Below are 23711 nucleotides of genomic sequence, written 5' to 3'. Positions count from 1 at the left end.
ACTTATGACTGTATGACTGTAACCTTGTTGCTTGTATCCTAACAATTTTTATTGACTGTTTCCTAGTATGATTTAATTGCTTATTGTACCCTATGACTATGGTTAAGTGTTGTACCTGATGATTCTTGATTCTTGATGAGTGTTTCTTTTTTTTTATGTACACTGAGAGCATTTGCACCAAGACAAATTCCTTGTGTATCCAATCACACTTGGCCAATAAAGAATTCTATTCTATTCTATTCTATTCTATTCTATTCTATTCTATTCTATTCTATAGTCTAGTCTAGTCTAGTCTAGTCTAGTCTAGTCTAGTCTAGTCCATACACTCAGCTCCATTCAGTTGTCCAGACTTCACCCACATGGGATTATGGGGTCATTAAAAGAGGATGATGTTGAACAGGTAATACAGACTAGATATGAATAGTAATTCCAGAAGAATAAAGTAGTCATTTTTTGTTGTTTTTTCTTCTCTTTCCTCTCTGTTGGTATAAACAAGAATGGTATGAAAATTAAAGTGAAACTATACTTATTTAACAAAACACAATAGTTCACTAATAGAATTAAGGATAGAAATAGCTAAAGGACAAAGTAAAAAACTTCAGCTAATAGTTTAAGCTTGAGGAACTAAAATAGGAACTGAATTGAATTAAAAGTAAAATCTGTAAAACTATCTTAGAACATTACTAGAAAATACATCTTCACATGAATAAAGTAAGATATGAACACTTTATTTTGAAAGTACAGGAACATATTATTTTAAATTCACTGTAACAATTAAAGCACTTTAGCGGATAAAGCCTTATTATATGCTTTCTGGATCTGTTGCTATCCCTTTCATATTTTAATAGATACAATGTTTTTATTTAGTTTATTTTTATTTATTTATTCAATTTATATGACCAGTCATCTCAAACAAGTGGCCATCACTATATAATCTTGCCCAAAGATTCAAATTATGTACTCCCCATGGTCTATTTTTTTTATTCAAAGATTGTTTCACCTGTATCGTTCCATCTGTATGACACTTGTGATGTGGGATACTTTACTATCAAATTTGCCTTATGGATCAATCTTGATATCCACGGAGAGAGTATGTTTTCTTCTGAAGATGGTCTAAGTATGTCTAAGTAAATGATGTATTATTAAAATTGATATACTTAGCATTCAGGGTTATGACTGCATAAACAACAGATAATTTTGTACAGTTTGGAAGCTTATTTATTGGCTGACAATAAAATCCATGATTAAATATTATATCAATGTATGGTACCTGGAGAACTTTGCTTCTGCATGTAGTTGTGGGTTGAAAAAGTGCTATAGGGATATCAGCAGAATACATAAAACACATAAAAGCAGAGTCAGAAAACAAAATAAGAATCAATCACAAGGGTTTAAATTGAAGACATATTTTCCTCTCTAAACCTAACCTTCCTTTCTGTCAGACAATGCTATACAAATAAGGACCAATAGGTTTTAAATATTGGTATTTTCAATATCAGTACTTTCAATGTTATATTAAGTTTCATAGAGATTTGTGACAAGATACCTTTCAACATTATGTGAGTGAATAAATCTATCTTTATCTTATATTTACCTTAAACTGGATTTATTGGATTAGGGCTTTACCCTGTGTCAGTCAGCACCAGGAATTCAAGATGACAGCTGGCTTCTCTGCTGTATAAAAATATACAAGAACTAATCCTCACAAAACTGTTTCCTCAATCTCAGGATGTAAACAATCCCAGGTCCCACACTAACTTACAGATAAGTCTAACCTTATTAAAAACAAACAAACAAACAATGTTTTCTTTTGAAAAGATTTCTACTTCATAATGTAGCTTTATTTAAGGACATTTATTTATCAGCCAAGTTTGACTCTGTTGGGAAAATGCCTCCATCCTTATATTTATGCTAATCTTCTCATGGCCTCAACAATAAATATCTGATTAAACATCTCTCTACCTAAAGAAACATGTATTTTTCTCTAGCACAAATTGTTCTCACATATGTGTTTATCCTAAAAGTATCTCAAGAAGTTTCACTTATATCTTGCAAACTGAAGTCTTATCTGAGCTAGTCTTTAACTGTCAGTTTCCTTCTAAATACTAAATGTGCAGGCTTCATCTCCAGAATCGAAAGCAGAAAAAGATCAAAATCTCTTTTCAGAGACAAGTTTCTTAGTTTCATTATATCCTTCAGAAAGGAACCTGCTAATTACTTTTGCCTGGATTCTCTAAAAATCTAAGGTAGCTGGTATCTTAAAGTAAAATATTAAGTAATTGAAAAAGATTTTCCCAACCCAAATCCTGTGATGTTGCAATGTTATTAATGTGCCTCTTTTTCTTGATAGAAGCACCTCTCTCTAATTCAAAAGTACAGGTAGTCCTTGACTTACAACCATAATCAAATCCAAAGTTTCTGTTGCTAAGCGAGACATTTGTTATGTGAGTTTAGCCGCATTTTATGATTTTCCTTGCTACAGTTGTTAAATGAATCACTCCAATTGTTAAGTTCGTAACATGGTTGTTAAGTGAATCTGGCTTTCCCATTGACTTTGCTTGTCAAAAGGTCACAAAAGGGGATCACATGAACCCAGGACACTGCAACCATCATAAATATGAATAAGTTGCCAAGCATCTGACTTTTGATCACAAGGCCATAAGGATACTGCAATGGTCATGCATGAAAAATTGTCATAATTCACTTCTTCAATGCTGTTGTAACTTTGAACGCTTACTAAAAAAAACTGTTGCAAATTGAGGACTTTCTATAGTAGCAATTTATAATATGCCACTTGCAAAGGCATGCTTTACATTTTAAAACAGAAGCCAAATGACACGATTAACTATTTTTTTAAAGGTGTATGAGAATGAGAGGGTTTTTTTTTTTGTACCAAGCTACAAAAACCACTTTTTTTTGGTCTTCTCTTAAATTATACATCCCTCATCACAGAGACTCACAATGGAAGCAAAAGCCTACTGTTCAGAATAACAAAGGCACTGCTATAATGGAAGAAAGGAAAAATAATTGCTAGGAATTTGAGATTACAAATGGAAATGCCATTGTAGAATAAAATGTAGGGTTCCCCCTTTCAGCTATTGTTCAAAGATTGAGCCTGGGAATTGAGATTGGTCAATGTTGAAAACAAGCCTGACAAAAATGTGTTCCACAATTTGACAGGATTGATTTTGTTTAGAATGATGGTATCAAGTGAAGGGCTATGGAATTTAGAGTTACTGTATTCATACTTAATGAAATAAATCTTGCAGAAGCCAGGGTCTTTATTCTTAGGGCAAATACTTAAGCAAACAATATGATAAAAGTGGCGTTTTAAATACAATACGTGCTCATATACTTCCACTGTCTGCATTTCTAGATATTAGGAAGCAGAAATTTCAAAGGGAGATGCTGGTTTCATTAGTTTTCTGCAGGTAGATTCAAAATCTGCCATATGAATCAAGTAGCAACCACATAAGGAACGTATGTAATGTTTTTTTCCCCGTGTTGCCCTATACTGAGTAGCAGCAGGAAATCAATTTTATTTTGAGTAACAGAATTAAGAAACGAGTAGATAGGCTCAACTTTCCTATACTGCCTCCTTACTGAAACCCATTCTCATATATTTTGGATTTTGATTTGAGAAAACTGCTTACAGAATAGATGTATTATAGAGGAAAGGTAGTCTAGGTGACCCCTGACATATTAAGAAGCAAGAAATGGACTAGATGGTTTTCTTTTAGGTGGATCAAAGTTGGTGTGGAAACTCTGTTGAAAGCATGCTCAGCAAGACTTCCTCATTAATTCCACTGGGTTGATCTTTGGTCAAATGTTCTCCAATATATATTTGTTAGGAATGCTTAAATGTAGCTTTATATTGTTGTAACTATAACTGTATTGTTCATTTTTTTTTGCATTCTGGAATAAGACAGCAACTCTCTTCATGTTCTGACCCAGGCTTAGCAGAACTAAGAAATAGACTCCTTGTCCTGAAAAACCTCTCTTTATTTAGTTACTGTGAATTCGTGGTATTCACACACAGAAAAGTCCTGGCAGTAATCCTTCCGAGGGTTAATTGCAAGAACAGACCTTATCAGTCCTTGGATAATTGCAAGACTGAGAGCTTCCAATCACAAAGCTATAAATTAATTCCTAGCAAGGAGTCTCTAGGGCATGAACCACAATAAGGAAATCTTCTGAAACAAATACGAACTATTGTGTCCTGCAATCATTACTCCACTTTTGCCATTATTTATTCATTCAGCGTCCATGTGTGCCCCTCCTCCTGAGTTGGCACTTGTTCCTCAGTTGTTCTCCTCTCCTGACAGCTCTGCACATATGTGCATCTGGAAAAGGCTCCCGTTGTTCTTCTTCCCCACCTCTCTCCAACTGAGAAATGTTGGACGGCCCTGGCCCTAACTCTGCTTCTGATGCAGAGCATTCATTAGAGCCATCCCCAGAGTCCACAACTGGCCCAAGTTCCTCCCCATCCTCCTCATCGTCCAAATCTGGCAGGCCACACTTCACTTTCTTCCTTATGAAGGTTAAATAGGTTAAATCCATGTTAGGATTTTGTTTTGTTCTGTTTTTCCCCAACACTTTACTAAGGTTTATTCAGGGGTGGGATTCAACTGATGTTACTTCCAGTTCAGTGACTATGTTTTGCATACATGTAAAAAACCTTAAGCTGTGCTGCCCTGACAGCTAAAATGTGCTGTGCACAGGTGCACAGAATTTGAAAAGCCACCTTTTTCCTGCTTTTTCAGCCTCAGCTGTGCCGTGCAAAGCAGCTGAGGTTGAAAAAGCAGGAAATAAAGGACAGGTAAGAACCCGGGCGGGCAGGTGGGCCAAACAGCAGCAAACACAGAACCGGCTCAGTGTCTGCTGCTCTTCAAAGCTACCAGTTCTATAGAGACAGGCAGAACTGGTAGCATCCCACCTCTGGGTTTATTATAGTATAAAATACAGTGAAAATAAATCTTAAAAAAGGAAATAAAAGGCCTTGCAGGATAAAAAAGAAAAAAAATGAAAGATTGACTTCTGACTCTTTCTAGCAAAATGAAATAATAACAGTTTTCACAGTTACCATCTTTGCAGCATCCCCATGATCATGTGATCTAAATTTGGCAAGTGGTTTATATTTATGATCATTGCTGTGTCCCAAGGTCAGGTGGTCACCTTTTGTGATCTTCTGACAAACGAAGTCAATGGGGAAGCCAAATTCACTTAACAACTGGGTCACTAACTAATCAACTGCAGTGATCCACTTAATAACTGTGGCAAGGAAGGTCATAAAATGTGGCAAAACTCACTGAACAAATGTCTCGCTTAACAATAGAAATTTTGGATTCAACTGTGGTCTTAGGTTGAGGACCATTTATATACCTACACAATTGTTCAATCTTCAAACTAAAGACTAAATTTCATTTTTTTTTCCTATTTTAAGCATAAACCCCAGAAGTGATTCCCCAATGGATACAAGACCAAATAAAATATTTGCTTTGTTTAAAGCAATTTAGTTTTCCATCTCAATCACAGCTATTTTTCCGCCCAATTCCCCCCCATTGTTAGACATAATATAACTTACTAGATTTTCTGCACTATCATCATCTATAATAACAAAAATCACAACATTCTCTCATGATCTTTGGCCAAAAACAATAGCCTTATTTTTTTCTGTTTTTAATTAAAAACAAAAGAAGAGAAATAGAATCATTTTGTTTTGTTTTTATTATTCAGAAATGATACTTTTGTCCACTGAAATGGCTAGAAAAGGCTGATAATAACAAAATAATTCTTTTCTAAAAAGATCAATGCCCATATGGATCAGCTTATATAAAGCCCAAGTCAAAAGCTCCCAGAGACAGGAATATTCATTCAATTCTGACTGATTAAAGTGAATGATATATTTGTTTCCATTGCTAGTAATTTTTAACAATTGTCCAACAATTGTTAACAATTGGGGAAGAGTACAACTGATAGATCTCATCTTTTTTTCAAATTTCTCTCAGAAATCTCTTGAGGAAAATTTTGTGGCACAGCTGGAACTTACCAATAGAATAGGATAGAATGAAACAATAAGACATCTGAATTAATTACAAAACACAAACATCTTCTCCTAGGAAATAGATTCTGTTTTGGTTGTTACAAGACTGAACAAAGATAAACAATTTCATGATTACCAAAACTTAACATTAGAGGGGACAATAGTTTTTAGGCAGAGGAAAGTTTAACCAGCATGATTGTAGGATGAGAAACGAAGTGAATGTATAGTAAGTGAATGAAGTGAAAAATGTTTTATCTTTAACAAAAGACGAGAAGAATTGAAATAGCTGAAAATATGTCACAGACCAAGGTAAAGACCTGTTCTCTGTCATTGTGGAATGCAAGAGTTTAAGTTATAGGAAGTTTGTAATGACCTGGGTAATGGGCTATGTGATGACCTTCTGAGTTCTACTGTTTTGGCATCCTGGGTCTTGTGCTGTAATCTCCTGGGTCGTTGGCTGTGTTGCAACATCCTGAGGTTTTGTGGTATAATCTCCTCAGTTCTGTGATGTGATATCCTGAGTGTGATGTGACATTCCGGGTTTTGGTTTGGCTCTGAGTTTGAGGCCTGGATATGTGTTCATGGCATGTGTCCATTTGCTTGGTTTGGGGGTTAGGGGGTGTGGCAGCTGGTGATGTAGCTGTGGTCTGGTTTCTGGATAGTAGTTGTGTTTTGTCTATGGGATGGATTTGGGTTTGAGTCTGGTGAGGGAGAATGGTGGTGGTGTCATCTGTTGTTTGGGGTCTGGTGTTGGTTTTTGTGGCTGGGACTCGTTTATCAAGCCCTTATCAATAAATGGGTCACACAGCCCATTACCCAGGTCGTTACAACACAGGAGGCTGATAGACACACAGCTAATACCTCAGCCACACAAGTTCTTATGAAAAAGACAGCCAATCTGCAAACATCAACTCCATCAACCAATCAAGAAATGACAACACGGCCAACCTCCCCACCAGTATATATAGGGAGACGGCAGCTCTGATCATGCTTTGCTCGCACAAGCATGAAGCCGAAAGCACCAGCCTGAAGATGGCCAGTGGGACCTCGTCAAAACATTGCCAAGATGCTCTCAATCTTACATGGGAAAAGATCCGAACACGCCAAGACCTGCACATATCTATATCTATATCTATATCTATATCTATATCTATATCTATATCTATATCTATCTATATAGCATGTGTGTGTGTGTGTGTGTGTATGTACACACATACATATACACACACACATATATAAATTTTACTGTATTGAGAACAAAATCCCACAAAACACAAAGCAGTCAGAACATTAAAAAGGTGCATTAAAACAACAACACATTATACACATATTATTCCCTCTAGTTGAGTACATAGAGGAAAGGAATTTGTCCCACTCCCTTCCAGCTGAAGCTTTAATGTTGAAGATTACTTAAGCTTCAGAACAACAAATGAAATCCACTTTGTTGGTTCTTCAGCCATGAGACTATCTCTTTGACCTGGAACTGGATCAAAGTCCATTTGTGTATTTTTATCCAAAGATAAAGATTTAGATTCTGTCATTCTTTGAACAATTATTAAAGTTTGGATGCGATGCAGGGGTTTAAGTTACAGGAAGTCTGAATCTGAAGGTTCTGATTGAATATTAGGTGGGATGGGACTCCCAGTACAATAGCAGTGGTATAAATTACCAAGACAGGTAAGGGGGTGCTTTTAATGATGGTTGGCAGTCATTGCTGAGAAACAGCTTTATTTAGATTCTTGCACTTAGCAGAATCTTGACTTACATGATCACTTCCCTTACTATGATTCTATGGACAGGAGAAAATATTTGTAATGACAGGGATACATCTTTAGAGTTCCATCTTGGAATAACAATGGAACTTCTAGTGACAAAATGAGCCTTATGGTTCACAGAGGCAGAGAATGATCAAATAATACATGAGGATTTCCAACAGGAGAAGGACTAGCCATATCCAGTGGTCCACAAGAAAATCCACTTTAGTAGTTTACTAGTCAAACTTAGGGCACAGCTCCCACCCTTGAATTTCTTTCTCTGTTACTCAGAATGCCTATTTCATTGTGGCTAAATGTGCAGCAAAATCTTTAATAGAGATAGATAGATAGATAGATGGATAGATACCATGTTTCTCCAACAATACGCCCCCCCATAGGAAGTCCTAGCATGTTTTCTAGGCATAAAATGAAGTTAAGCCTCTCCCCCCAAATTTAGGCCCATTTTAAAACATGTGAAATTCAGGGGAGGGTGGGGGGTACTTGCCATTAGGAGCACCCCACGGGCAGCCATGCCTCACCACCAGCCACTCCTAATGGCTGATCATGGCGGAGCGCAGAGGGTTCCCTACCCCACCAAGAGCTTTTGCTGCAGACCCAGGTATGGTGCTGGTTGCAGGCCGGGTCAGTGGGCAGGCAGTGGCGGCAGTGTTGATGTCCACTGGCAGTGTTTCAGCTGCTTCTCGGGCCTCTGTAGCTTCCATGGTTCCTTCCAGCGCTGGCGCCTCTCTCACCAGCACTGTCTCCAACAACAGCATCTGAATCACTCCTGCTTTTCCCCCCATCCCCATCCGCACAACAACAGGGGAAAAAAAACATTTTGAGGTACCTGGGAGCACCGCACAGTGCATTTTTGTTTAATCCTGAGCAGCTAGTTGGGCATAAGAAGAGCTGAATGAGCCTCTCTGCTGCTGCTACCCTTGGTGCTCCAGCCTCAGGATCTGCAAGTTTCCAAAAGTCCCAGTATGCAGCCCATTCCTGCATTTCCAGGCTGAGCTGCAGCTATCCTTCTCCCACCAGTGCCGTCTCCAACAACAGTGGCAGCAGTGGCGGGAACTGTGGATGTTACGGAGGTGGCTCCCCTGCCCAAGAAGTGGCTGAAACACTGCCAGCAGTCACCCATGCCACTGCCACCCGCTGCAGCAAAGGCGCTTGGTGGGAGTAGGGAGTCCTCCATGCTCCACCATGATTGGCTATTAGGAGTGGCTGGTGGCGAGGCATGGCTGCCCATGGGGCACTCTAGGTGAAGGTGGTGGTGGTGGGAGAAATTAATTCACTCCCAAAAAGAGGTCCTAGCCATTTTTTCGGGACTAAGAAAAAAATAAGACCCGGCCTTATTATATGAGAAACATGGTAGATAGATAGATAGATAGATAGATAGATAGATAGATAGATAGATAGATAGATAGATAGATAGATAGATAGATAGATAGATAGATAGATAGATAGATAGATATTAAGGTTCCTGATTTTTCAGAAAGGCTGGTTATCAACAGACTAACATATAGAACTACCTGACATTAGTCCTAATTCACAAAATGAGTCACAGCACTAGCTGTCACTAGGAAAGAGGTATGCAATAGGGGGAAAGCAATGTTACTAGCAACGTTAGCATGAGCAGAAATTACACCATATACCTCAACTGGTAGGCATTCAGTTGTCTGATCTGTTTAGGTGAGCAGTGACAGTGATTAGTTGCAGAGTGTGATAGATAGATATTAACCCGACTAGATGAACAGGAACAGCTTAATAAATCTCCCCATTAGCGGTTTATTTTGTCCATCAATTCCAGACTGTCTGCAAAAGGAAAGAAAAAAGGTAGGGCATTTTCAGATTATGAAAGATGTTAATTTTTATTAGCTGGCAGTCTTAAATTGTGTAAGCCCACTCTAACACTTGGTGATAGGTTTGAAAAAAATATACTTTCACAGTGCTACGATTCCTAAAAATATCTAAAATATCTTAAAAATGCAAAGTGTCTCTGATTTGCTTTAGTGACTTCATGCCATGAAGTATTATGAGTTACCTTGTGAAAATGCTCTATGTTCCATTGAACAGAAGAGACTTTTGAATATAGTTGCATGTAGCATTTTAGATATCCCAGTCAGATTTTATATTCCAATACATCCCTATGCGAACTGATTATATTTATGTCATACAAAGTGAAATATGAAACTATATTGCAAATTGGAATAAATATTTAGCATTTATGTGCAATCATTTATCAAGTTAAAATAAATAAACAATGACTATGACAGATATTAGAAGTTTGGATAACCTTTCAGTCAATACTCTGAAACACCAACTTTGGCAGAAATGATTCATTGGGATAACAAGAGTAGTGATAGAGAAGATATATGTAGTTAATAAAAGTCACTAGAAATGAGAACTTCTTATTTCTTGTAGCCAGTTAAGACTCTCTATAGCTTGACTTTTGAATTTTTTCACCCTATTTTTCCATGCAGAACTTTTCTACCTCAAAAATATTTCAGGACTCATTGCATACACTGCACTTTTGACATCTCCTAAACATTTTCAGTAATATTCAAGCTTAGAAACTATGAAGACTATTTCTGTACTTTTACCTTTGTATCTTATAAGTACTTCATGTTTGATCTTGAAGTCTAGTTAGGATTTTTATTTAAATACCCAACCTCTTTTTCTTCAAATTCATCACTGATCTTATTAGTTAATGACACTGGTGTCATTAACTTCCAGGACCAATCAATCAATCAATCAATCACTCAATCAGATTAGAGCTGGAAGGTATATTCAAGATCTTCTAGTCCAGCCCACTGCTCAAGTAGGACACCCGATACCAGGGGTCTCCAACCTCGGCAGCTTTAAGACTTGTGGACTTCAACTCCCAGAATTCTGGGAGTTGAAGTCCACAAGTCTTAAAGTTGACGAGGTTGGAGATCCCTGCCCTATACCATTTCAGACAAATGTCTGTTCAGTCTCTTCTTAAAAACCTCCAGTGATGAAGCACTTATCACCTTTGAAGCCCCACTTGGGAAGGGGCAACATTATTTTTTGAATGCCACTCTCCATTCCACTCTATCAAAATAAGGTGGGTATGGGGTGGGGTGGGATTCTACCAGTTCACACCTATTTGCTAGAACCGGTTGTTAACATTCTAAGCAGTTCAGAGAACCGGTTGTTAGAAGAAATTACTGGCCTAATCCTGTAAGAAAGGCAGGAAGGAAACATTCTGATGTTGCTTATAGAAACTGCCTCTCCATTAACCCTTATTACATTCTTGGCAGGACTAGACTTCCTGTCTCAGGAACATCTCTGGAGTTTTTTTCCCCTCCTTTGCTGGTACTTTGCTTGTGTGGAGTAACCATTCAAAGTTACAATGGCACTGAAAAAAGTGACTTATGACCATTTTTCACACTTATGACTGTTGCAGCATCCCCACAGTCATGAGAGGCCAGGTGAGGAGATGCGTGCCTCGATGTGAGTGATATTGAGTTGGCCACACCACCAAGTCATGTCCACCCAGTCACATGACCACCAAGCCACACTGACCACCTAAGCCATGCCCACAGAACCAGTTGTTAAAATTTTGAATCCCACCCCTGGGTATGTTTCAAATCTCTTCCCTCAAATGTTTCACAGCAGGACATATGGGCCATTTCCTTACTCTCTTACTTCTCCCTGATGTCCAGTCACTGCTCCACTGTCGACCAGGGAAGTCAGTGTCCGAGTCATTTCAGTCTGGCTCACTTAGTTACCAGTACTTTTCATTAAATAAAACACCTATATTTGGCTTAATTACTGAGTTACTATTTAATATTTAAATACACACACAAACCCTAACCCTAACCCTAACCTTTCACATTAAGGACTATCCTGCAGCAATTTATTTTCATTTTGCCAAACTGACTGATTTTTTTCCCTTTATCATTTCCTTTATCGTACACTTCCCCTCCCTCCGTCCTTCCCTTCCTTCCTTCTTCCTTTCCCTACAGAAATGAGATGTTTGCAGCCCTTGTGCTTCTCAGTAGCTACTTCTTCCTTCCAGTCTTGATTAGCATCAACTTCCTATTCAAAATTCCCAAGTCGGACTGTGTCCCTACTTGGAGAGTCATGGATTCCTAAAGGGCAAGGCATTCAGAATAAGATGTTTCTTGTGTAGCCCATACAATCAGGACTTCCACCAGCCAGGTCAAACTGAGTTGAGTTGGATGCTACATGTAGGCTTCTCTTCCAGGAATGCTTCCTATAGCCCACCCTATATTATAACAAGCAGCTGAGTACCTACCAAAGATTGTAGTCTGTATAAGGTAATGTCAAGGGCCATATGCAATTCACAGGCTGTGTGTTTGACTGTTTAAAGGACTGAGCCGTGATGGTGCATTGGTTAGAGTGCAGTACCGCAGACTACTTCGGCTGCCTGCAAGCTACCTGCAATTTGGCAGATGAAATCTCACCAAGCTCAATGTTGATTGAGCTTTCCATCCTTCTGAAGTGTGTAAAATGAGGACCCAGATTGTTGGGGGCAATATGCTAACTCTGTAAACCACTTAGAGGGGGCTGTAAAGCACTATAAGTTTAAGTGCTATTGCTATGCATAGCATGTATCTAAAACATAGTTTATTGAATAAAATGAAATTAATGGGTTCACCCCACAGAATCGGGGGGAAAAAAATCACACAAGCCACATTTTGTATGTGTAATGGTATGTGAGTGTTATCTATCTTGCAATACTTGTATATAATGTTTACAATGCAAAATAAATAAAATACTCAAAAGGAATCCAGTAAATTCAGATGAAATACATAAATATTTGGACAGCTTATAAAATGAAAGAAAAAGTCCAAGAGAATATATTAGTTTTTTGGGGGAAATTGTCCCCAAGTGAGGTTGTACCTCATCTTTTTTTGGGGGGGAGGAGAGTTTATTCCTAGATAATAATTATTGTGGGAGAACCACTTTGACCGAGTGAATATTAGCAGAGTGAATATTAGCTAGCCACAGTATGATCAGTCGAGTGCCCAGTTTTGACTATAACAATCAAGTTAGACTATAAGAAATCAAGTAATTTCCTCAGATAACACGTCTAGCAGATTAGTTGAGTCCTACCATTTTATTTCCCAGGGAAAAGAAATGAAGTGCACAATTTATAAACAAATACACAAGGGGAAAAAAGTAGAAGAGACAGCAGAATCTGAATGTTGACAAAATTCAGTTTTCATTTCAAACAACCTAATTGTTTAAGTATTATATCTAACCAAAAGTAATGCCCTAATTAATGTCAAACCACTGCAGTTGCTGTCTGAGATTTCAGCTATTGTATTCTCATCAGATCTAACCTTCCATTTGGCAAGGCCTTTCTCCACACTACATGAATTGGCTGTTTATTGATCATACTTTCATACTAATGCAGTGTAACATTTCACAAGCAATTGAGAGGCTTATTAATTCCAAGCGAAGATGGCAGACTGAAAAGCAAAAGTAATTTGCTGGGACATATGTTAAAAATTGACAGGAGACTACCACTGATAAAGGTCCCTGATTGTCTTTCTCTTTATTCTTTTATTTTTAACCCTATTATGTATTTACTTGGTTTTAGATGGAAAGTACTTGCTTAGGCAACCTATCTGATGTGCATTTATATCGAATAGGAAAATGTGTAAGCTAAGTTAAAACAAAAGGTTGCAGAATTGAGTTTTCTTGTTCACTTTCTTCCCCAGCCTTTCAGCTATCTTCATTCATCTCCAAAATGCTTCAACTTCATTCAATCTCTTATCTGGCATTTTATTCCATTTTTACAGTAAGCCAGAGCTGTTTCTGGAATTGACATAGGAAACATCATGTTGGCTATAAGAAATCAAGTAATTAATTATGGATTATTACTTAGGAAAAACTCCCTCCACCCCCAAATAGAGTAGGTAGGACTGCATATCTCGTCCCCTCCAAAGCTAATATGTCCTGTCCAGATCTTTTCTTTCATGTTATGAGCTGTCCTAATTGTTCATTTATTGTATTTGAATTTAATGGATTCTTTGCAGATATTTTATTTATTTATTTTTCATTATATAAAAATGTTGAGGTTCTGGAAGGAATGTAGAGAAGAACAACAAGAATGATTAGGGAATAAATATAGAATGGTGGTCTTATTTACAAATACATTCAGGATACATACAAGACAGAAAAACATAGGATATTAATAAACAATTAATAATTATAGATAAATTGTTAGAGACAGATGATAAATTAATAAAAATATTGTATACATATTTATTAGAATACAAACTTGAAGAAGAACATGTTAAAGAAACAATGGTGGCATGGGTAAAAAAATTGGGTTATAAAAATTATAAAAATTGGCTAAATGGCAAAAACTTTGGTCCACAAATAAGAAAATAACTTTGGCTACAGCTTATAAAGAAAATCTTTATAAGATATTTTACAGGTGGCATCTTCTGCCAGCAAGACTTTCTAAAATGTCTTAAAATATATCTCCAAATTGTTGGAAATGTAAAGATATACCTGGCACATTTCTTCATATGTGGTGGACATGCAATGCTGCAAAAAATATTGGAGACTAATTCAAACATGAATAAAACAAATGGTGGGAGAATGTATCCTATTTTAACTGGAAATTTTTTCTCCTTGGAATAATATCAGAAAAAATTAAAACAGAAATAATATATCTAATAGTACATGTATTGACGGTGGCTAGTATATTATGTGCCCAATATTGGAAAAAATAAAATTATACCTCCAGAAACAGAAATAATAAGAAAAATTATGGTATGTGCGGAATCTGATAGATTAACTTTAGAAATAAAAGACAAAAGAGACTCTAAATTTTATAAAACATGAAATAAATATTATAAATGGTTATATAATAGAAGACAAGGTCAAAATACTAGTAGTCATGATTAGATTAATTAGTAATTAATATTTTAATAAGATTATAAATGATGAAGTAAATGTGTTTATGTATAACAAGGATAAGTTGAATGTATTGTGTTATATTTACAGAATTAAAATTAAAAATAAATTTAAAAAAAAGAATGATTAGAGAGGTGGAGGTTAAAACTTATGAAGAACAGTTGCAGGAATTGGGTATTTCTAGTCTAGTTAAAAGAAGGACTGGGGTGGCATGATATTCAAATTTAAGGGGTGCCACAAAGAAGAGGGGAGGTCAACCTATTTTACAAAGCCCCTGCGGGGAAGACAAGAAGCAATAGGAAACCAATCAAGGAGAGAACCAACGTAGAACTAAGGATATATTTTCGGACAGTGAGAACAATTAACCAATAACTTGCCTTCCGAATTTGTGGGTGGTCCAAGAAAGGAGATTTTTAAGACAAGATAGGAAGCCATTTGTCTGAAATGTTATAAGGTTTCCTGCCTGAGCAGAGGGTTGGACTAGAAGCCCTCCAATTATTCTGCTATATTTTACTGGTATTCACTATGTGGTCTTTGACATAGCTAAAATTGTTATGATATTAATTTAGGAACTATTATCATTATTACTGTTAATATCATTTGGGTTCAATGATGCCACTGAATAGTCAATAGTATCACTCTCTTCATTAGACTACACGATCCACTTTTTCCATGGGATTTGTTGTTTGGCTAGTCCACATATCTCAATAAGTTAGGAAGGAGAAAAGCAGCATATGGATTAATATTAAATTATCATCTTATGAAACAAAGGCATCTAAGTGATTCAAAGAACATTGAACATACTTCAGTTAATTATCTGAAAAGATAATGTTTTTCTCTTCTATCTCTTAGATCATTGTTTTTATCCTCAAAATGGAAACTTGAGAATAATAATTGAAGAGTGTTTGTAATTTTTGTAAAAATAACATGTGTTACACTTTTCCATCTGCTACTAGCATCAAGAAATGCAATGAGGAACAATATTACACTCTTCTCTATAGAACAGAAGGCATATGACAAATAATTAAGCATTGGTTTTTGTTGTTAGTTCATTACTGATGATGAGTAGAAACTGATTTAAAAGATTTGTGCTAACATTCTATAAATGATTCAGCCTGAGTATGTTTACTTTAATAAAACATCATTATCCACAATGCAAACTAGATTAAAAAAATAAATAGGCATTTGATTTTTTTTGACTACTTTGAAAAATGCTCAGAAAAAAAGATGAGCAAATACAGACTTTTAGATTCTCTGTGCATTGAATTTACACATTTGGGAAGTCCTCCAATATCTACACACTATGCTCTAAACTCTGTAGCTTACAAAGGAATCTGATACTGTTATTGTGTTATTGTATCAATGTTCTGACTTACCCTTGTTGCTGCTTCACCCTCTTAGGAGAATGAAGTACCTTGGAGGGGAAACTCTGTACTATGAGAAGATTACTGCCTTTTTTTGAAGCATGCTGCTTCAGGACTGAAATTGGGGTTGCAATCAACAAGTAGTAAGATTGCTGTTTTTGATTTCCTATTCTGCTAGATATGTTGTCTCATAAAAGGACACTTATGGAGAAATTCAATGCTATTCTGTCAATGGTTATTGAATGCTCCCACTTTTTCCTGGTTGGGTATACCAAGAATCAAGAGGAAGAAAGCAGATAACATCAGGGGTGGGATTCTACCAGTTCACACCTATTCGCTAGAACCGGTTGTTAACATTCTAAGCAGTTCGGAGAACCAGTTGTTAGAAGAAATTACTGGCCTAATCCTGTAAGGAAGGCAGGAAGGAAACATTCTGGAGTTGCTTACAGAAACAGCTTCTCCATTAACCCTTATTACATTCTTGGCAGGACAAGACTTCCTGTCTCTGGAACTTCTCTGGAGTTTTTTTCCCCTCCTTTGCTGGTACTTTGCTTGTGTTGAGTGACTATTCAAAGTTACAATGGCACTGAAAAAAGTGACTTATGACCATTTTTCACACTTACGACTGTTGCAGCATCCCCACAGTCATGAGAGGCCAAGTGAAGAGATGCATGCCTCAATGTGAGTGATATTGAGTTGGCCACACCCAGCCAATAACATGACCACCAAGCCATGTCCACCCAGTCCCATGACCACCAAGCCATGTCCACCAACTAAGCCATGGCCAGAGAACTGGTTGTTAAAAGATTTGAATCTCACCCCTGGGTAACATGCTAGTGGTGGAGCAGGACTGGGGCATGCCATTTTTATTCTTGAAAGAAAAATCAAAGCAGTGTCTTCCACCAATCTTATCTATTGAGCTTGTCTGAATTGGAAAATCAAATGTTGATAAGATAGCATTGCCCTCTGTCTGAGACAACAGTCACTGCTAACCGCAAAGCATTTAACTAACACCAGCAATGGTGGGGCTAGCACTATGCATGAAAAATGTTTAGTCATTTACTGTAACTCAGGATGCTTTAAATCAGGATGCAAAAAGTGTTGTGGTGACCAGCATCCCTTTTTAGTTTCCAAAATGAAAGGAACTTTTAAAAAAACCATGAAGGAGATTTAAGGAGTAAAATGGATGCTTCAGGCCTCTGCTGAAAATCCCCTAGGCTTTCCTCCAATAGATCATGACCCCATCCACTTTTATAATGTAACCCTTGTGCAGCCTGCAGCCAATGAAAGTTGCATAATTCTGCTTTAGATTGTGGCTATGTCAAAGAGGTTAGGAACCTGGAGAAAAGCTACAACACAGGGAAAGAGGACTTGTCTAGGTTAAACTTTATTGTTTTTCAACCTTACACAAAGTTCAGGAAGTAACTTACTTTTCCTGATCAAAGGAAGTACTAAGCACTATCTCTCAATGAAGATAAAGGCTCTGATTATTAATCTTCAACTTCACCCTAGTTCTAACCTTCTCCATTCTTTCTTAAGATTCTCACCAATATTAATGTTTATATATTAATGTTAATATATGACACAATCCACAATTTTTGTGTATTCTTATTTATTAGCTTCATATTTTGACTGGATATCATATTTTAGACAGCATTAAGATTTTATATATATACATACATATACATATACAGACACAGACAGACAGACACAGACACGTATGTATATGTGTGTATGTATGTATATATATATATATATATATATATATATATATATATATATATACACACACATACAAAAAACTTAAGAATATATATATATATATATTCTTAAGTTTTCGTGGGTACTTACATGTATGGCATTCAGCTTTGTTCGGGTATTTTCCCATGTCATTGTAGTTGTACTTTTAAAGTTGTAGCAATGTTTCAGCAGAATCTTGTGCTTTTAAAGTTGTAGCAACGTTTCGGCAGAATCTTGTGCTTTTAAAGTTGTAGCAACGTTTCGGCAGAATCTCATCTGCCATCATCAGGCTTCACAGTGTTCATCTGTGAGTTGGACTTTTACAGTTGTTTCAGTTTTAAATTTGGGGCTAGCCTACTGCTGTGCCAGAATGGTTTTTTCTTCATCCTGAGTGGTTGGGAGTCTTGGTCTGTGTTTATTGGTCTTGGAGTTTGCTGCATTCTGCTTGATTGGTGTTGCTAATATCTTCTGTCTGTTTTGTGGCTTTTTTTGTGTCTTGATTGGCTGGCAACATTGTGTTCCTGTATTGGACGCTTTTAGTGCAGCTTGGCTCCAAGTAAATGGATGGCTATCATTTGTTAGGAAGCTAGGTTTCATCTGGGTGCCTGGTTGGGGTATGTTTGAGCTGGAGGTATCAGGGGGGATCTGTTTGTGCCCAGGTGTTTGCCTGGTTAGTGGTGTGGAGATTTTTTTGTTTGTGAGTGCAGGCTTCCAAATAATTGACAGTCTGGTGGAATCATCTCATCTATTCATGCTTTCTAGTCTTTTTTCAATCTCTATGGCTTCTCTGATAATTCTGTGGCTGGGGTTTTCTATAGTGGCTAGGGTTTTGGTGCCATTGAAGCTGATGCTATGACCTGTGGCTTTCATGTGTTGGACTAGTGAGGAAGTGTGTTCCAGCTTTTTTACTGCATTTTTGTGTTCATCCAGGTGGGTACTTATTCTTCTATTGGTCTGTCCAATGTATGTGGCTGGGCATGATGCACAGGGGACTTCCTATATGCCTTGGTTTTCCAGGTCAGTTTTATCTTTGGGGTTTCTAAGGATGCTGCTATTTTTCTGTCTGTTTTGAAGGCAGTCTTGATGTGATGTCTGTGTAGTATCTTACTAATTTTATCTGTAGTACCTCTTATGTAGGGCAGGACAGCTGTTCCATAAGTCTGTTCATCTTCTAGGTCTCCATTATGTCTCAGTGTGTTTTTGTGGATCAAGCCGGTGTGGAAGCTGTTGGCTGTCAGTACTTTAGTCAGGGTGCATAGTTCAATCTTTATGTGTGTCTTGTCTGCCAGGCGTTTGGTTCTATCAATTAGTGTTTTGGCCACGGAGTTTATCTGTGCTGGGTGGTGGTGGGATTGGGTGTTGAGATAGCGGTTGGTGTGTGTTTTCTTCTGGTATATGGTGTGTCCTAGTGTGCCATCTGTTTTTTTGTAGATTAGTACATCTAGGAATGGTAGTTGTAACATCGTGGCTAGGAGTCATTTGTTGGTGAGGGCTAGCTTCCAGATGTCTGGTTGGTGGGAGGTATCGTCCCATCTATTCATGTTATAGGGGTGTTTCTCTATCTCGATGGTTTCCTTTATTATTCTCTTGCTGGAGTGTTCAGTGTTGGATTTTAATTTGGTTCCTTCGAAATTAATTTTATGTCCTGTGGCTTTGAGGTGCTGGAAGATGGAGGAAGTATTTTCTTCTCTTCTGACTGGGTTTTTGTGTTCTGCGAGGCATGCATTTATTCTCCTGTTGGTTTGTCCAATGTATGTGGCTGGGCAATTGTTGCATGGTATTTCATAAACTCCTTGGTTTTCTAGCTGGATCTTGTCTTCCTAAGAAACCCCAAAGACAAGAAAATGAACACCAGACCCGAAACAACACAGGACACCACCACCAATCCCCCTCATCAGACCCAGGCCCAAGCCCATCCTATAAACGAAGGACAACCACCATCCAGAAAACAGACCACGGCTGCCTCGCTAGCTGTCTTACCCCCCGACCCCAAAACCAAACAAGCTGATACATGCCAAGAACACAGACCCAGACCCCAAACTCAAAGCCAGACTAAAACCCAGAATGCTACATTACAGCCACCCGCTCAGGATATCACATCAGAAAACTCAGGAAATTACACCACAAGAACTCAAGAAGTTGCAACACAGCAAATGACCCAGGATATCACAGCATAAGACCAAGGATACCACATCAATAAGTCTCACAAGTTTTTGTTTGACTCCAGGAGTATATCATACTCATGCTTTTTGCTTTAGTCTGCTTGAAAAAGATTTTCATCTGTATAATTCCTACAAAATATTTGCAGGACTACATTGTGCAAAAGGAATTATTAACTTGCTTGATTCATATATCCTGGAAGTCCTCATTTCTAAGGATATTGAGTGACTCATAGACATTACTTTTTAAAAGAAACATCTACTACTTGTAAACTATAAATATTTTCTATATTTTAGTTCTTTGGTTGTTTCTTCATCCAAAAAAGTACCCTGTTGCCAGTGATTTCTTCTATAGAAACTTGCTCCCTTTATATAAAGTTATAGTTCAAACTCAACAAATGTTTTTCTCTTTTGCACCTCTAACAAAATGGCTATTTTAGGATGGTACAAATTTATGTAATCCAGTTCCTGATGGGAAACATTAAAAAAGTCACCACTGAAGGTTACCAAAGTTATAAAGATTGCCATAGTTTATACAAGTCCAAGTCTACTTATTCATGACTTCCACAGTATGTATTTGTAGGTATTTATTTATAATGAAATAAGATATCTTTTCCATCTTTGCTTTACAATGGAATAAAAAAAATCTGGAAAACAATGGATGTTGCTGAATTGATTCTTTTTTCTGACTCATCCTTATGTATAATAAATTTGCATTCAACAGGGAACTTTTTCTGGAATATGGCAATTTGTTTTAAACTTAAATATAACTTTAAAATAATTGTGAATGACTTTGCCAAGAAAGCACCTACTTTAAAATTTAAATTTACATTTAAATATAAATTGAATTTACATTTTATTCAGTTCCATAAAGCTTTCTAGTATTTAGCTCCTTAAAAAGCCTCAATGTCAGGAAAGGGAGGGATCCTCAAACACACTATGCCTTTAACCAGAGACTCCACTCTTGAACTGTACAGCATAGATATTTGGAATATTTGGTTCCTTCAAGTCAGACTTGATCCCTGGTGACTGCCTGAACAAGTGCCTATAGTTTTCTTGGAAAAGTTTTTAAGAAGTAGTTTGGCTTGTCTCCTTCTTAAGGATGAGAGACAGTGATTGGCCCAGCTTAGTACTTCTTAAAGAGTTTTGGAACCCATAGTTTTCTAATTTCTAATTCGGTGTCTAAACCTCTACACCAAACTTATAAATATATATAATAAATGTGGGATGATCCAGATATTCTATTTGTATACTATCTACTATCCAACAAGAATTCTTCCTCAACAGCTTGGCCTGGTCCTGGTCTGGGGTTGGTACTGAAATCTTCTGTTATTGTGCAAGAACAGCACCTGCTAAATGGAACAGGTTCCCTAGAAATTAGACTAACCTTTAAAGGGGATTGAGGGATGATAATAGATGATGATGGATGAAATATGGAAAAGAGTAGAGTAGAGTAGAGTAGAGTAAAATAGAACTTTATTGTCACGTTAAATGTTCAGTAATCAGTATATATTAAAATGAAATTTGGTTGCATTCAGCAAGATTACCATTATACATATACCCACACACATATATGACACAGAGAAACATCACAGTCTAATTTGAATGTATACAATATATATATATATTGTCCTGTAAGTATCTAGGCAACGTTTCGATGAAGTCTCATTCATCATCTTCAGGCTTCTGTCTCCGGCTCTGTGCTTCTCAGAGTAATGTGAGATTGCAGCTGCTTCCTCCTTTTAACTGCCAGTGGGGTGGGACTTGATTGGGTGGGGGCTTGGCTGTGTTCTGATTGGGTGGGGGTGTGTTCTCATTGGTAGGGGTTTGGCTGTGTTCTGATTGGTTGGGGGTTAGCTGTGTTCTGATTGGTTGGAGCGTGTTCTGTTGAGGTGGGGGCTTGGTTGTGCTCAGGTTAGTCTTAGTTGCTGGGGGATTTGAGCTGGTGAGTTGTGATCTTGCTGTTTGGCTTCGAGTTCGTGGTCCTTCTGCATCTTCATAGTGGGTGTCGGTTTGCTTCATGTATGGCTCGGAGGGGTTTGAAGTGGGTAGTGATGCAGCTGCCGTGCAGCTTCTGGTCCATGGTCGTGTCTCATCTTCTGAGTGGGTGGGAGTCTGTTTTCTACATGGAAGTGTGGTGGTGGCATCTTGTGTGGCTCTCATGGGTGTGGGTCTGGTGTCCTTCTTCATGTTAGGTACTCGTCTGTTCATGAGGGCGGGTTTCCAAATGGCTGGAAGGCGGGAGGTGTCATCTCGTTTGTTCATGCTGTGTGGGCGTTTTCTATCTCTATGGCTTCTCTGATTATTCTGCTGTTGAAGTGTTCGGTTTTGGCGATAGTTCTGGTATTTTTAAAATCAATTTCATGTCCTGTGGCTTTGAGGTGTTGGACCAGGGAAGAGGTCGTTTCTTCTTTTTGATTGAGTTCTTATGTTCTTCAATGCGTGCACTTATTCTTCTGTTAGTTTGTCCAATGTATGTGGTAGGGCAGGCAGTGCAGGGGATTTCATATACTCCTTGGTTTTCTAATTCGATTTTGTCTTTGGGGTTTCTTAGGATGGTGGATATTTTTCTGTTTGTGCAGAATGCTGTTTTGATGTTGTGTTTTTGGAGGATCTTGCTAATTTTGTCTGTAGTGCCTTTTATATATGGGAGGAGGGCTTTGCCGTTTTCTTGTTCTCTGTCTTGGATTTTGGTTGGGGTTTCTTTTTGGATTAGGTGGGTAATCTTCTTTCTCCAAAGTCCAAAGAGCCTCCATTTTATGTGACCTTGCATTCTTATGCAACTGCCGAGATCAAAATTTAATTCCCACAAGCTTCCAATTGAAATTCCACACCAACACAGCAGCCACCAAACGCATCCTAAAAAGAACAGAACTGGCCCTAATTAGAAATGAACTTCACACAAAAAGGTTTCTCCTAGACCAAATCAACAAAGATCTCCTCACACTCCACCTCAGACCCAGCAACAAGATTCACCCTCTACTTTGGGACAAATCCAAACAACTCGCTGTCTGGAGAGCCGAAACACAGACCACCCTCAAGACAGACACACACACACCAACAAACTCAGGAAACTACAACAACGCCAGAAACCAACTCCTCCCCCCACAGCCACACATGAAACAAACAGTGCACAACATCTCAGACAAGATCCTCACTGAAGCTGAAACCAAGGTCCTTTCAAAAGGATTCAACTTTGCTGTCGCTCCCAAACACATCCCCACAGAAACCATCATATGCGGAGTTGAAACCAGCCTGACCAAAACCAACCCTGATGATGCTAACAAAATCAGACTTGAAATCACCAACATCCTCTGCACTAGCAAACCACCCAAAAGCAACTTAACCAAAAGAAGAACGAACTGCACTACTTAACCTGAAAGAAGACACCAGCATAATAATTCTACCAGCAGACAAGGGCAATGCGACAGTGGTTATGAACACATCTGACTACCAAACCAAGTTAACCAACCTACTCCAAGACCCCACATACAAACCCCTAAAGACAGACCCCACCACCTACCTAGAAAAAACTACCAAATCCAAAATAAAAGCCTCCCCCATCAGTGAAGAAATCCAGCAACAAATCATACCCAGAGAAAAATCATCCAGATGCCCCAAGCTTTATGGTCTCCCCAAAATACACAAAGAAGGAACCCCACTCAGACCAATAGTCAGCTCCATAGGCTCACCTCTACAAAACCTAGCCAAATTTCTCGCCAAACAA

The 23711-nt window shown here is 37.8% G+C and overlaps 1 long non-coding RNA gene across 1 annotated transcript in view; it reads left to right on the top strand.

The window, feature by feature from the left end:
- LOC148125891 (uncharacterized) overlaps positions 1 to 23711 on the top strand; it is a 78803-nt gene that overhangs the window by 11282 nt on the left and 43810 nt on the right. The window contains exon 2 of the long non-coding RNA XR_015743618.1: positions 16123 to 16228. This is a non-coding gene — a long non-coding RNA (uncharacterized LOC148125891). The remainder of the gene's footprint in view (positions 1 to 16122; positions 16229 to 23711) is intronic.

Source organism: Pseudonaja textilis, chromosome 4 (genome assembly GCF_049901715.1).
Source record: "Pseudonaja textilis isolate UNSWEBS1 chromosome 4, rPseTex1.2, whole genome shotgun sequence".
Classification (NCBI taxonomy): domain Eukaryota; kingdom Metazoa; phylum Chordata; class Lepidosauria; order Squamata; family Elapidae; genus Pseudonaja; species Pseudonaja textilis.
This window is presented reverse-complemented; position numbering and strand designations above follow the sequence as displayed.